We start from the raw sequence: 15,183 nt of genomic DNA, 5'->3' as shown, positions 1-15,183 counted from the left end.
CAAATTTTTGCTTTTTCTGTGTCCTAATACTTAATAGATAAGAACAGACTCCTCAAATACTGCGCTGTAGGAAGTAGCAGGGGTGGCAGGGAGCCTAGACATTCTGGATACTGCTTCTGCACCTTAAAAATTTATGTGGAAATTTTGGGAACATTACAGGGCTGGATATTCTGTATGTTGAACATAAAACAGATCTCCCTTGAAAATGCACCAAGACTTGAGTGAACAGGTGGTAATTATTAGTGTTTTTCCTGGGGTGTACCTGTGCCCATGCTTGCTGCAGCTCTGTTTAGCACAGCTTCATCCAACAGGCTTGGTATTTAGGAAGCAAAAGGAATATTGGAAGAGATGTGAAGTTGGATTTGTGTGCTGAACCTGTAGGAATCATACAGCAGTGAAAGCCACCTGACATTTGCTTTAGAAAGTGCAAAGGAAAGACATTTACTTTTTGAATCATCCATCAGCCATTGGGTATGTGGATGTATCTGTCCTAGGAAAACACGATGGAGTGTTGTAAACCAGTAAGAGGTGCTATGTGTTCAGGATGTGGCAAGGACTGTGTTTTGGTCTATTTCACAGCACAACTCCAGGCATGTGTCCCGTGAAGAAAAAGTAAATTTCAGAGGTATCTGGCTTAGAATGAACAATTTAGAAGATAATGCAATTGGTCATTACAGTCCAGCAAACCATACAACTCTAAGAATATACAAAAGGATGTATGTGCATTTTTAATTGGTTTTGATACAGAATAAAAGTCATGTATTAAATTTATGGGACAGAAACATTCTGTCAAGAAGTAAAATAGTCTGCTCGGCCCCTGAGCAGAAGGAATGTTTCATGAACTTGAAATTTATATTGTATTTTTTGTCATTTTGTTTTGTTTTTTCCCCACCCAATTACTTTTCACGTGGGGAGTAGGTTTGGAACTTGATTAGGTGTTTTTCACAGAGAAAAACATCCACTTATTTATAGTCAAGTTGCCAATTATATGAAGTGAACAAACTGAAAAGTCTAGATAAACTTGTCAAAGTTTTAACAGTGTACCTCCTCTTACCTGCAGTAATATTATATGCCACTTTTAACACTGCTAGTTGGCATAAAGTAAAAAGATCCAGCTTTCTTAACAAAGGGGATTTTTACTTCACAATGTGTCTTGGGATCCAAGAGTCTGTATTTAATATTTTGGGGTCTTATTAATATCATCTGGAGCTGTGCATTGAAAAGAGAGGTAAGCAGTTCCCAGACATTACAATGTGATAAATAAACAGAGGGGACAGCTGATCTCTTTCCTGTGTTATTTTCCTCACTCAGGGAAGCACAGGATAATTTGAATTATTCATGAAATCCTATATGTTATTGACTGAGTCTAATCCCCGTTCTTGCAAACTTTTTTTGGTTCCTTTTAAAACATGCATCTCCTTTCATCACTAGATTATTTACTTTTTCTACAGCTTGCTTAATTCTGGGTGAATCTGTCTATTTGAAAACTTGAAGGAATGGTCGTAGGGAAATGAAGGGTAACTGCCTTTGCTTAATATTTCATAAAAGAGTGAATTGCATTGTGCCTCTGAAAGCATGAGATTTCAGGTCCTGCCTCTAAAAATGTGTCTACAAAGAAACTTTCACTGAAGCATTCATTCAGAGGGTTTTTTTTTTCCTTTTCCCTTTTGCTATTTGTTTCATAATGATATGTTAATGCTGATCCTGCTCTCCTGACTGGCACTTCAGTGCCTCAAGGCATTTGGGTATGGGTTGTAACACTAGTAAATTGCCACATGTATGGAAATTGCCCATTTGCCACCAACACCGTATCAGAGAGGCAGCAGGAGGTCCTCACTTCCCTTCATATGTGCTCTTAAGTTAATGCTTTTATTAGCAGGGAGCTGTGAAGAGGAATATCAGGTTTTATTCTCAGGTTATTTTGCTGTGAGCTTTGCTGTCAACTTTTTGCAGGGCTTTTTGGCACAGTCTCAACACTCAGTGATAACCACTTAATTAGCGTCTGTTTAAAAACTTGTTTTGGACTCAGGATACTGAATTTCATGGCCTGTTTTAACTCTTGTTGCTTGTAAACATAATGTTTTCAAAAATACATGAGCAAAAGGTCATAATGAAAACTGGGTGTGTTGATTTACCTGCAGTAAGGTATGTTTTACAAATGTTTTATATGTATTTTATACTTAAATATTAAGTTCCTGCTGTGCACTGTGACCAGACAATACCCATGAGTTCATTTTTCTAACTGGATTTTATTCTTTTGTATGCCCTTCTGAGAAAAAAGTTCTTTGAAATGATCATTTATCAATGTTATAATTTGAAAAGTATATACAAAAACCACCCCAAAAGTCCAGCAACATAGATGAGTAATTTGAATTGCCCCAGATTTTTATATAACTTGTGTGATTATACTGCTTCAGGCAAGGAGTAGCGAATCAGAGGTCTTCCTAAAGCACTTCATCACATAAAAACTGGCATTAAGCAGTGGCTAATGTTTCGTGATATACTTTATTTTCTCCTAGGAAACTCATTTTTTTATTATACAGAAAATGTGTGATTGTGTTGTGCTAATTATTTTCTAGGTAGCAAAAGAATATGCTGCTAGGGGGAGGAAGTTAAGTTACTATATACTGGCTTTACTCTCATCTTCTGATGCAGTTTTCAGATTGAGTTTGGATTTTAAACAGATAAAACAACAGTTATGTACTTACTATGTAAACCATTGGGAGATAAATAGCAGAATTTATCCATATCTACCTAATGGAGGAAAAAGGGATTTCCACTTGCAGAATACTGTTAGGATGGCTAGTCAGGAAATCACGAGATCCAGAAGGAAAAAGACATAATTAGAAGTGTTGAAGACATTCTTATGACAGATAAAAAGTACAATATAGCAGAAGATTGGTAAAGATCCAATTTATGAAAAGAAGGCACAGCAATGCAGTATATAAAGGAAATGACAGCACAAAGTTTAAAAATGGGAGTTGGTAAATTCTCTTGTTAATCTAGGGCAATGTGAAAGCCTAGACTAATAAATTTGTTTCCTACATTTTAAAATCTTCCACGTAAAGATTAAAACTAATTTGGAATCAAATAATAATAACTTGTAGTATAATCCCTGTTAAGTCCTTTACACATGCATATGTAATCTAAAATGTTTTCTCAGGATGTTTGAGAGGGTACTTGTGGAAAAATTAACTATACTGTTAGAAATATGATAAATTGGAGTTAACATGGAATCTGGAGATCTCTGTATATTACTAATGTAGAATGAAACTCCTATCTAGGACAGCAGATTTTGTTTAATATTGTGAGGATGAGAGCATAGAGACTGTGAAAAATCCTTGCTCAATGCTTAAAAAGTTAGGTGATCTGTAATCTGAAAGAACGGACATGCAACAAGGAGTAAAGTGAGAGAAATATCTTTTATCCTCTTGGAATTGCTGGAAGAGCAATAAACAGGGATTTAATGTGCATAGTACCTTTCACAGGCCTCTAGTGCTCTGCAGAATGGCAGATGCTCTACTACTAATACAGAAAACACAAAGAGAACAGCAGTTGTGGTTGGATGTTGGAGTACATGTTTGTATGTCAAGGCAGGGTCCCATTAAAAGTTTGGGCAGACCCACTGCCTAACTGTGATCTAAAACAACAAAAAATAACAGAGCAGGTAAATACTAGGTTTCCTTGCAAGATGGTGTGGCCAGCTTTGTGTGGCTCACGTTGATGTTTGCATCCCTTCCTTTCTCGGTGTATTTGAGTGTTGCTAGTTTGTGTCTTTGGAGAGCAGCAGGCATTCCTGTGGAAATGGTGGCTTCAGAGGGGTGCAGAAGGCCACTATCAGCCAATTTAATGGCATTCACATAAGCAATAATTTTGGCATGTCTGTAGAATAAACCAAAGATCTCCTCACGTGACTTATTAACAATGAACAGGCTACCCCTGGAAGTGTGTTGCATGTCTCTGTTAACATGGGTCATGCAAGTTTCTCACACAGGTCCAAGAAGGGGAATCTTTCCTACATGATTCCGTTGCTGTTTGTGAGCAATGATGTGATTGCAGCACACCAGCCATGAGCAAACACAATTTTCTTGTACTAGGCTTGCAAGTTTTGGTAAAATCAAGATCCTTGAACAGCTGAATCATGCATTAGCTGCTTTGCTTTGTCTTTTCAGTCTTTGCAATGACATTACTGCCAGTGAACTCTAATCTGCCTGCATTAAATGCTGTAACACATCTCTATTGCCCTCCATTGTCACCTTTCCATCAGCTGCAGTAGCAAAAACAGGAGGCATTTATGCACCAGAGTCATAACATTGGTTCTGCAGAAACAAATAGAAAGAATGTATGTAGGAACAAATGTCAATTCTAAATGTGTCTGTGAGCTAGGAATATCTTCATTCAAACAGGGCAAGCAAGTTCTCTCTGAAAGCATCCTAAGACAAATATTGGCTTTAAAAAGTGAGGAGCACATTGACAGAGATCCCTAGGAATCCTAGCAACAAGCCTGTTACCTAAGATATCTGCTTGATGCAATTACACAGGTGTGGGTTGAGTGCTTCTCTGCAATATATCTATTCAGAGGTGAGCTTGCTAATTCTGGATGTTTATTCTCAGTTAAGTACATATCCTCCTTGGGTATAACATCTGTGCATAATTTCCTTATCTGTGAATAAGGGATGTTAAAATATCTTTCAAGGTTTCTGGCAAGTTTTTCCTCTGGTGCTTTCTTCTCAGTTGCTCAGAATTTTGTCAACAGACTTGCCTGAAATTTTAGTTCTTGATCAAGATTATTCTTACTTGTTTAGTAGAGTCAATGTTATTGTTCAGATAAAATCTTCATGTCCCTTTTTTACTTCAATATTGCTGAACATTAATAAATCAAGATTTGTTTTTGAAAAGGCTGCTTCTGTTAATTTTCTATACAAAACCAATTACTTTGGGTCTTTTAGTATGATGATGAACACAATAAAATTGTAAACCATAATACAGCAAATATCCGAGGTGCAGAAAAATTTGAAATTAGTTGAGCGTGTTCTGCCATATGAATGATGACAAACAAAAGCAACCTTCTCCCCCTTCTCTCTGTCTCCAAAAGGGAATAATGTTAGACTCCCCAAACTCCTTACGACTAGGAAGTCAAACAGAATCTCATTTTGTGACTCAGCTGCATGTTATTTAAGCTATAGAAGCAACATTGCTGCTTCTTTTTAAAGAAAAACCAAAATAAATCTCATTTTTAGACATCCAAGTGGAAAAAACCCTTTGTGAATGAAACACTAGGCCTAAACTATCAACACCTGAAAATAAATGATATCCTATATCATAAAAATGATTTTCAGTCAGTTTTTCAATATATTCCATTTTCAAACAGAGCAATGGGAGATTTAGCTCTAGTAGGCCTTGCTGGAAAAAAAAAAAAAGATTGAGGGGAATCAAAAAAACATTTGTAAATGGCTGAGAACTTTACCTGGAAGAAGGATGTGAAAGTTTTTTTCCCCCCCCACTAAATCTCTGGTTTTACAGGACTTTTGGGGTAATAAAAGCATTATATAGAAATGCTATGAAATTGCATAGCATAGTTTGAATATTCTAGAAACCCAAAAATGTGCAATGAAGATACAATACAGTGTGATGTGTAGCTGAAATTATAAGTAAATTTATTATGTTTATTCTAGTAGTTATTAAGAAGCAGCAACACAATAGGTTCATACTGAGAGGATGAATGTATTGAATTAATTTATGAATCTTAGGAAATTAGTGGGCATCATTATACAATTGGTTGCAATTTTTCATTTCCTAGTGGTCTTTAACAACAAAGATTTTTTTTTCAAGCTATTATTTTTAATTTTATGATAATTGTAGAAAATTGCTATTTAATTTTTGGTTTCCCTATTTTCGTTTTCTAATAAAAAAGAGAGAAAACAGTGACCTACAAAGAAAGAGTTGGGACTTTTTGCTTATTAACAATGGAAGAAAAATTATTTTTTTGTTAACAGTTGTAATGCAAATAAGGATTCATTTAGTCAGTTTTCTTTTTTGTCATTGACCAGAAAGATTAAATGTACTTTTCCTTTATGTTTCTGAAATGAATGTGTATTCAAAACAGAAATGGTATTCAAAGAAGTGTGCTCTACATGTATTTCAGTCTAAAATTCAGAAGGAAAAGTATTTTGTCTTTAAAGGATACTAGGTTTTGTTTTTCATCTGGCAATGTTAGTATAAAGTGAATGCTCAATCTTTTATTAAGGTTTTTATCCAAGTCTAGTTGTGAGGACAGTTTTGTCTGTGTAATGTGTCTGCTGGATTTCGCTGTCTGTGCATGGGTAGGGCAGTGGTGAGGGTCAGGCTTGATTCCACGTTAAGGGGTGGCTGTTGGGTGACTGTGGGTTGGGTGGTGGATTTAATTTTCTTCCCTCTAAGCTCCATGCTGGCTTTTGTACTTCTTGTCAAATGCAGCACAGCACTGACAGTTTTGTCGACAGCTTTTATGTTCTGGAGGCTTTTGCTCTTTGTTATTGATACTTCTCAAGACAGACTTTGAGCTATTTCGGAGTAGTATCAAAATGTTTGTACTGTTCTTCAGATGTTCGTTTGCCAAAAACACACTGTCTGTCAAAAGCCTCTTTAGGATCCTGGATTCTTCCATTTTCATTGCTTGCCCAGACTGATGCAGATTGGAATTGCGTGAGCTTTTGGCATGAGATGGACTGCTATGCGAGAGAACACAAATTTTTGTCACATCCTGTTTGTCACCTGTAGCCCACTGCAGACAGCACTCCTGACATCATCCGAGTTCTGGGGGAAGAGTTACAACCCAAAGCTGGGGAGGAAGCTATAAAAGAAGCAAATGGCACCTGCTTGTTGCACGAGCCTGTCAAGTGGCCGATCCCTCAATGACTCTGTTTGTGATAACACTGCTGCAGCCTGAGGATAAACTTGCTTTCGCAGTTTGGAAGAGATTTTGTTGTCAACAGTTCCTGGCCAGGGGAGACGGCAGCCAAGGGGAAGTCTGTTGGCCACTTTAAATGTAATTACCTCATTCTGCTCCTGTGGAGGCTGCATACAAAGTTTTTTAAGACTGTAAAGAGCAGAGACCTTTAACATTCAGATCCTTTAAGGGTCCACGGTTTCCAGAGTTGCCAGCTGTCAAGCTCCAGGTGAGTATTAGTGACCTTGGGCTACTGGATGTAACCGGTGATGGTCAGGTTTATGGAGGAAGGCTATTTGTACTGAAAATAAGGCCAGAGATGAGAGGTAGACAGCTCAGTCTAACCTAATTTGTGACAAACTCATCAGGAATACATATAGTTCTTCGTCCAGTGTGTTTTATTATGCAGAAATGGATAATGGATAAAGCCAGAGAGATGCATTTTGACAAAGGATCTTACAGAAAGGTCCTCAATTTCAAATTGTTTTCCTACTTATGAGTCTTCCATTGACAGATCTTCAGCTGGCAGAAAAAATGTGCAGGATTTTCAAATGTGTTTTCAAGACTCAGCTAAACTAATCCCATTTAATTACCTGCCACAGATGCAGTGTGTTAGTCCTGTTCCAATCCAGTTGTCTGGTCTCATATTCTAAATGAGTGTTTAGCTTGTGTGGTAGTCTGCAGTTTGAGGGAGTTAAACTTGGGAAACTTGTGAGGGATGGCAGTGGTGATGTTAGTTTGGTTTTGTTTAGGGTTTTTAGGAACTGCTGAGTTTGCGTGCCTTGAGCAGATGAATTTGCCGGTGCTGAGTGCACAGCTCTCCGTGGCTGTCTGGGGTCATCAGAATCACTTGGCTGAACAGTGAAGCTGCATGCACAGGCACCTTTGTGTCAGGGAAGGGAGGTGTAAGGTGTGAGATCAACACCACTGGTTTCTCAGGATAAAAAGAAAAATTCAGCTGTAATTGTTGTACAAGGGGTGATCATTATCTTTCTTCTTCGCTGGAGCAAAGAATTCTGTGTATGTGATACTGTGAGTAAGGGAAAGCATAAAACTAGAAGTGAGGAAAGTAAATGTTAAATCAATCACAGAAGATTTTTCACATATTGCAGATGTTTTCTTTTTAACTTATACTGTTTTTCTCTCTTTTGTTGTTGACTTGCTGTTTTTTAACAGTTTTTCTTTTCATCTATCCAACATTATCATCTTGCTAACCTAATGTTCCATTTTGCAGTTTATAATTATCAATCTGTTCCTTCATTGCCTGTCTTTCCTCCTTGGGATTCTAATTGACTTTTAATGGTCTATTTCTGCATTGTTTTTTTTTTTTTTGCTGTATCTTTTACTTTTCAGCTGCTTACTTTCACATGCATCTGATCATGTCTTAATCTAAATTGTAGTCTTTGCCACCCCTCCTTTACTGATGTAAACAACCTTCTCTTTTATAAGAATTCATGACTGGTAGGTTCATTGTTTTCATTCTTTTTAGATCTCTGGCTAAAGTGTATTGGTTTGGGGTTTTGTTCAGGACTGCAATGGATTTCTTGACTGACAAAACACCAATGGAGTCTTATAGCAAAATGTGCCCCCAGCTTTCAGTTAGCTGTTGCAGCATGGTAGAGGTGTGTACCCAGGCATTAATGCTGCCTGAAAATTATCCTCATCCAGGGTTTCAGTGAAAATCTTAAAGGCAAAGCAAGAAAAAAATCTCTAATACTTATCGGGGTCACTTCACCAAATTTAAGTTACAAGTTGGTATTCTTATCAGTGAAATTTCCACCAGTGAGAGCTTTCTGGATTAAATGTGGGTAAGGCTGGTTGTTACTTATTTGTTTTCAGTGTTTCCTGTGGGTTTTCCTGCAGTCTCCATAACAGTCAAGATGAGGGCAGAGCTGCTGTTGTGAAAGGAGTCCTTGGGGATGGCGGCACTTGGAGACTCCCATTCCTCTGGGGCTGGGACTCTGACCAGCCTGTGCTGGGGGGTCTGGTAGGGTGTGGGGACAATGACAAGGCTGTGTGGTACCTCAGTGGGGGACACTGGCTTCCACTTACCATCCTACAGCATGAAATCACAAGACAGTTCTGTTACAGCCCTTGCAAAAGACAGCAGCAGCAAGAAGAATTTTTATTTTTTTTCCCAAATCATTTTAGAATACCTTTCTAAAAAGTATCTTTTTCAGCTTTTTCCTCTGATTCTCGTTTTAGATGCTAAACAAACACTCCTAGTTCACATTGTAAACAGCAACAAAAATCCAGTGTTTTGTTCATCGTCAGAGAGCATAATTTTCAAATAGTTTTCATGATACAGCCAGAAAGTTCAGCAAAGGGCCTTGATTCCTACCTTTCCAGTGACAGAAATTTGTCTTTTCCAATGATACGTAGCTTTCCTTTTTGTTGTAGAGTGGTCTTTGGTATATTAAATCTGTCTGCTGCTGGTTCTGCATCTTTGACTAAAGGGATTTAATGAAGATGAGGGAATGCAAATGAATCTGTTTCTGTCAGAGTTTAATTTAGGAGAAATTTCCCTGTAAATGCTCAAAAAAAAAAAAGCCTCCCAAAAAGACAATTATATGAATAAGGTAGGTGTGAATAAACCAGTAAAGGGTGCACCATCAGGAAAATTAAATTAAATTTATGTGGTTTATCAGTGTGTATATGCATCAAGATAAAATACTCATATTCAGAACAAAAGTGTGACGTGTTAGATGAAAGAGTTTGTATAGATCCAGTTTTTAATAGTAAATTTTCCTCCTAAATTTCTCTCTTGTGAAGGTGCTTGAAAATTGGTTTCTCCCTTGAATGGGAACAGACTTGCTAAAAAATCTTGTGAGGAGGTAGTTTTGTGTGTTTTACTAGACATATAGCATGTACTGAGTAAAACTGGAGAAAAGTTACTTCAGAGTAACTTGTTATTTTAGCATAAGGCTTTGGGTAAGGTGCAGGATATCATGCTGTGCTGCAACTCTGTAATCTAGTGAAGTAGAAGGCTAATAATAATTCAGAGACTTTCTTTTTGTTTGTTTTGGATTGCATTGGGCTCACTTGGAGCTTCCATTAGCCCTTCGCTGTTTTGTGAACACCACGGTCAAAATAACAATGACATTTGCAGGGTAAGTGCTTCACTTGGAATATTCAAAGAAGCAGTGTTTTCACATGTCAGCAGTCTACTTAAGCACCCTACCTGAATGACTGAATAGCTGAGCAAAATGCAATCGCTGGAGCATTGTCGAGTGATCATGCTGTAACACTATCCAACTGTTGTATCCCTGTTACCTTTCAGACATCGTCATTACTCAGCAGGAACAAGCTGTGGGAGCTGTGTGAGACCTGTGATAATCTGATCAATTGTATTTTAATGTTTGCCAGATCATTTTGTTAACTCTGAAACTCTGATTCAAGTTTTCTTTCATTTTTGCAATATATCTTAAACCTTTATTCACTAATAATTTGTTGAAAAGGAGAAAATTATCATGAAGTTGATAGTGCTATCCTTACAGGGATGGTAATAAGAAAATCAAAATCCTCTGGAGGTAGTTCTAAGCTTAGTGATATTTTTAAAGCTTAACATTTTGACAGCTGTCAAGTACTATCTGATCAAAGGAAGTGCATTTGATAAAATTTAATGGTTTGGGAGTCACTTTAGTAGTAATTAATCCTTCTTGCCTAAGCATTTCTTAAACTCTGTAAATCCATTTGACTGCTTTAACAACAGTCCTGTTATCAGCTTATTGGGGAAGTTCAGATAAGTGTCCCTGTTTTGCATGTATACTGTGAACAACTTATCTTTAGAGACATTGTTTTTAAACGGGAGAAAAATTAGAATTTACTTGCTTCAAAAATAGGTCTGGATTGTTTCTTCTCTCTGCACCACACTTCCTTTTCAAATTGACTGGAAGAATTTGAGGGGTAGAGCTGAGGAAAAGACTAGTTCACTTGCAGTTTATATAAGCAAAATGGTGCAAACTTTTCTATAAAGCTGTAAAGTAATTTAATGATGGTATTTATATAAATACAAAATGTTATATGTTCAATAAAATTTTGAAGAGTTGTCTAGGTAAGTCAACAAGAAAGCAATTTTCTTCCACTCCAGTTAATTTGTTCACAGGGAACATATCTTCTGAACAAACAAGCAATTCTAATCCCTTTAACTTAAAACACAATAATCAGTTTTTAATATAGAAGTGTGTAGGAATCTAGAGTTCTGAAAATAACACCACATATATCATCTTAGATTTAAGGCTCAGGCTGAGGAGTCAAGTCACTGAGTCTCATGTCTCCTATCCAGACTGCAGCAGATAGCGGTGAATGCACAGAAGGTTTTCAAAATGTTCAGACTAAGTGTTGACAGTCTCTTAAATTCACAGAACTTCTTGAATGGGGGAATATGTTTGAATTCAGTCTGACCTATTTGATTCTTACTTCTAAATGAGGTTGTTTTTGTGTTGTTTAAAAAAATAGAAAAACCTATTTCAGTACAAAGCCTGACATAATCTCATGGTAATGCACATTGCTAGAAACATGACCTGCTTACTTCTTCCATGGATCTAAAGAAATTTGGTTGTTATTAGCTACTTATCTAGAAGCTGTATCTCATTTCATAAGGTTTTTTCTGTAGATGGTGCAGACCTATATACTTAGTTTCAGAGATGGCAAAATTAGCTATAATACATTTGCTGTGTATTTCCACAGGGCCTTGGCCTTTATCAACTGAGGTAATGTGCCTGTCATGCTACTGAAGTAATATTAAGTGAAAGTAGCATCTTGCATCCAATTTAAAAGATACTCTTACAGAGTATTTGATTGTAGGTATGCTACAGCCACCCTGATCTGTTTCAGCACTTGAAGCAAACCTAAACTACTGCAAAATTTTCCTGCTGTTCATAGTTTCCTTATGAAACAAACAACATGTGGAAGAGTTTGGCATATTTAGAGGTTTGAGATCTGATATGTGTGAAGGTAACAATAAATAGACTAATCTGCTAGGATTCACAGGAGGGGAGAAAGGCAATTGTTAGTTATTGGGATAAAATGTTTGATGTAACACTGTAATAAGTAACCTCTGTCTGACAGATGTGATGTTTTTGAAGAGTGTGCCAAGTACAAAGTTTGTCTTTGATATAATGTATACATTTTCTAATTTCCAATAAGCATATGTGTCAGAGAAAACAGGAACTCAGGTTTAATGTGAAGGCAGCTAAATAGTAATGGGACTTTAAAATGAAATCTGCAATATTCATTTTAGAAAGGCCTTCACTGACTAGCTGGGAGTTTTCCCCATTTTTATCCCCCCCAAAAAATGTTTTTGACCACTTCTGTTTTTTAAGGCAATATAAAAAGAGGAACGTATCTCCATTTGTGGAAAAAAAGGAAAAAAGCCCCAACAACCAAACCCCTCAAAATGATGTCTCTTTCCCTGCATGTCCCTTATGCTTTCTAGATTGAGTGATTGGGTATTGAATTTTAATTTCAGAGTAATTGGCAACCATGCTAAAGTATATGTTTGGAGTTTTTTAAACTAATTGTTGGCTGATATCCCCATCATTCAGTCCGATTTATGCAAGTGCATCCTGGTTTAAAGAGAAACTGAACTTTGCAGGTCCAAAATGGTGACATTTCTCCAGTACAGAGCAAATTGCAGAATAAAGAGGCATCACAGTAATGTTAAATCACTTGCAAAGAAGCTTGTATTGAGTAGTGTAAGTCTGTGTGAGGTGTCTTGTAAATCTAGTGGTTGATTAGAACATTGTATCTGAAACTTTTATTTTCCTCATGAGTTTGAAGGTGCTTGCATTTTTCTGACTATGAAATATGCATGTGGGCTTTTTTAAGAGGGTATTTGTTTGAAAACTTACCATCACTGACAGTAATTCAATGATTGCTCACTACAGGCAGTAAAATAACAATTAGAGGCTGAATGTTCTCTAAGGTACTTCAGAAGGAATTTTATTGCAGGTGGTAGATAAGGAAAAAGCCATCTTTGACATTCAAAAAGTAGTAAAGTTTTCTGTTTGACTTCAGTGGAATTTGATCTATTTTATAACTCATGACAGTGTCTTAAGGTGAAAGTCTGTTGCCTACATACAACTGCCTTTACAGGCTGGAATCTTCAGGTTGGCTTGAAAATTGTCCATGCAATTAACCTTACTAGGGACTACAAAACCATGAGTTTAAAGATCTGTTTGTTTTGGAAGTTACGACAAAATTACCCCTTCATGTATCCTAATTTAATTTTTTTTTTTGGTAGCAAAAGAAGATGACTGAAACTTTTGTATTAATGTTTGTCCATATTTAAAATTGCTCGCATGATCAGTAATATACATTTTGAATCAATAAAGACATGTAAAAAAATTACTTGATACTGTGGTATCAAGTCATATTAAAGTTGCTAAAAGTCACTGCAGTGAACAGCCTGTACACACCCCAGTAACATGCAGCAGATCTGGAGTACTTTGTCTGACTGAATTGCCTTTGCACTACAAACTTGACTGAGTATTGACTATTCTTCAGGAGCAGTCAGGATGGGTCCATGAGGAGAGAGCCGTAGATGTTGTCTACCTTGACTTCAGCAAAACTCTAACATCCTTGTAGGTAAGCACAGGAAATGAGGGTTAGAGGAAAGGACAGTGAGGTGGATCAAGAAATAGGTGTATGGCAGAGCTCAGAGGGTTGTGATCATCAGAGTAGGATCCAGATGGAGGTCTGCAATCAGTGACATTCCCCAGAGATCAACACTAGGTCTGGTCTTACTCAACTTGTTTATCAGTGACCTGGACAAAGGGGAAGAATGTACCCTTGGCAAGCTTGCTGGTGATACGAAACTGGGGCAGTGGCTCATACACCTGAAGGTTGTGCTGCCAGTCGTTGGGAGGCTGGAGAATTGGGCAGAGAGAAACCTAAAGAAGTTCAACAAGAGCAAGTGTGGCTTCCTGTGCCTGGGGAGAAATAACCCCAAGTACCAGGACAGGTTGGGGGCTGATGCACTAGAGAGCAGCTCTGAAAGAATGACCTGGGAGTCTTGGTGGATGACAGACTGACCATGACCCAGCAGTGCCCTTGCATCCAGGGGTGCCAATGGTGTCCTGGGGTGCATTGGGCAGAGTGTGGCCAGCAGGTCACAGGGTGTAATCTTTTTGCTCTACTCCACCCTAGTGAGGCCACAGCTGGAGTAGTGTGTTCGGTTCTGGTTTCCACAGTTGAAGAAAAACAAGGAGCTCCTGGACAGTGGGTTAGAGCTGACTGGGGGTCTGGAGTATCTCTCATATGAGGAGGGACCACAGGAGCTGGGCCTGCTTAATTGAGAAAAGACTGAGAGGGGATCTCATCAATATGTGTTAATATCTGAAAGGATGGTTCCAGACCTTCTTCAGCAGCGCCCAGGGACCAGTGCCCTGCTGTAAACCTAAGGAATTACACCTGAACATTAGGAAGAACATCCTTACATTAAGAGCACTGGAACAGGCCTCCCAGGAAGGCTGTGGAGTCTCCCTGTCTGGAGACATTCCAAACCCATCTGGATCCTGTGTAACCTGCTCTAGGTGATCATGCCTTAGCAGGGAGGTTGGACTAGAGGATCTACAGAGGTCCCATCCAACTCTATTCTGTGATTCTGTAAGTGCCTGTAAATCTTATTAAGGCTCACCTGTCTGGTGATAACCCATCCAGGTAACCCTTAGCAGTGTTTCTTAACTCTAAGTCATGCTAGATTTCAAATAGAGTTTAGACTCTAAGTCCTACTAGATTAGAGTTTATCCTGTACACCTGGATAATTTTTACTAAAATAGAAGTTTGATCTTTATACCATTGAAGCATTGTTGAAAAGGAATGAAGGAATGCTAGTTATCCTACATGGTTGTTGTTTTTTGATGTTGGCTTAATGAACAATATGTGTTGGGGAGCTCTGAAGAGATCCCAATACCACTATGTGCCAAATGGCACATTTGGGTGCACCAATTAACACTTGCTTTGCCCTTCATTCCTCTTGGAAAAACTCATTTTCACATGAGAAGATTTTGTGCTTTTTTGTCCCGAGCTTCTGTTTGTACAATGAAATGTAGCACTACTAGACTTCATTCCAATGGGGGTCTTTGGGCCCTTTAGAGCCAGTAGAAAACAAGAAAAAAGTGTCTGAAATTTGAAAGGCTGAGGAACTGTAGTGCCCGGAGTGCTTTTGATTGAGGGACAATTTCTTGGAACACTTTTGTTTCGATAAACGAATGTGTGATTGGTCTGGTAGTCCTCCAGTACTATTGATCTAT

This window comes from Haemorhous mexicanus, chromosome 5, assembly GCF_027477595.1.
Source record: "Haemorhous mexicanus isolate bHaeMex1 chromosome 5, bHaeMex1.pri, whole genome shotgun sequence".
Classification (NCBI taxonomy): domain Eukaryota; kingdom Metazoa; phylum Chordata; class Aves; order Passeriformes; family Fringillidae; genus Haemorhous; species Haemorhous mexicanus.
The sequence above is the reverse complement of the archived record's forward strand: the minus strand, read 5'-3'. Positions refer to the sequence as shown.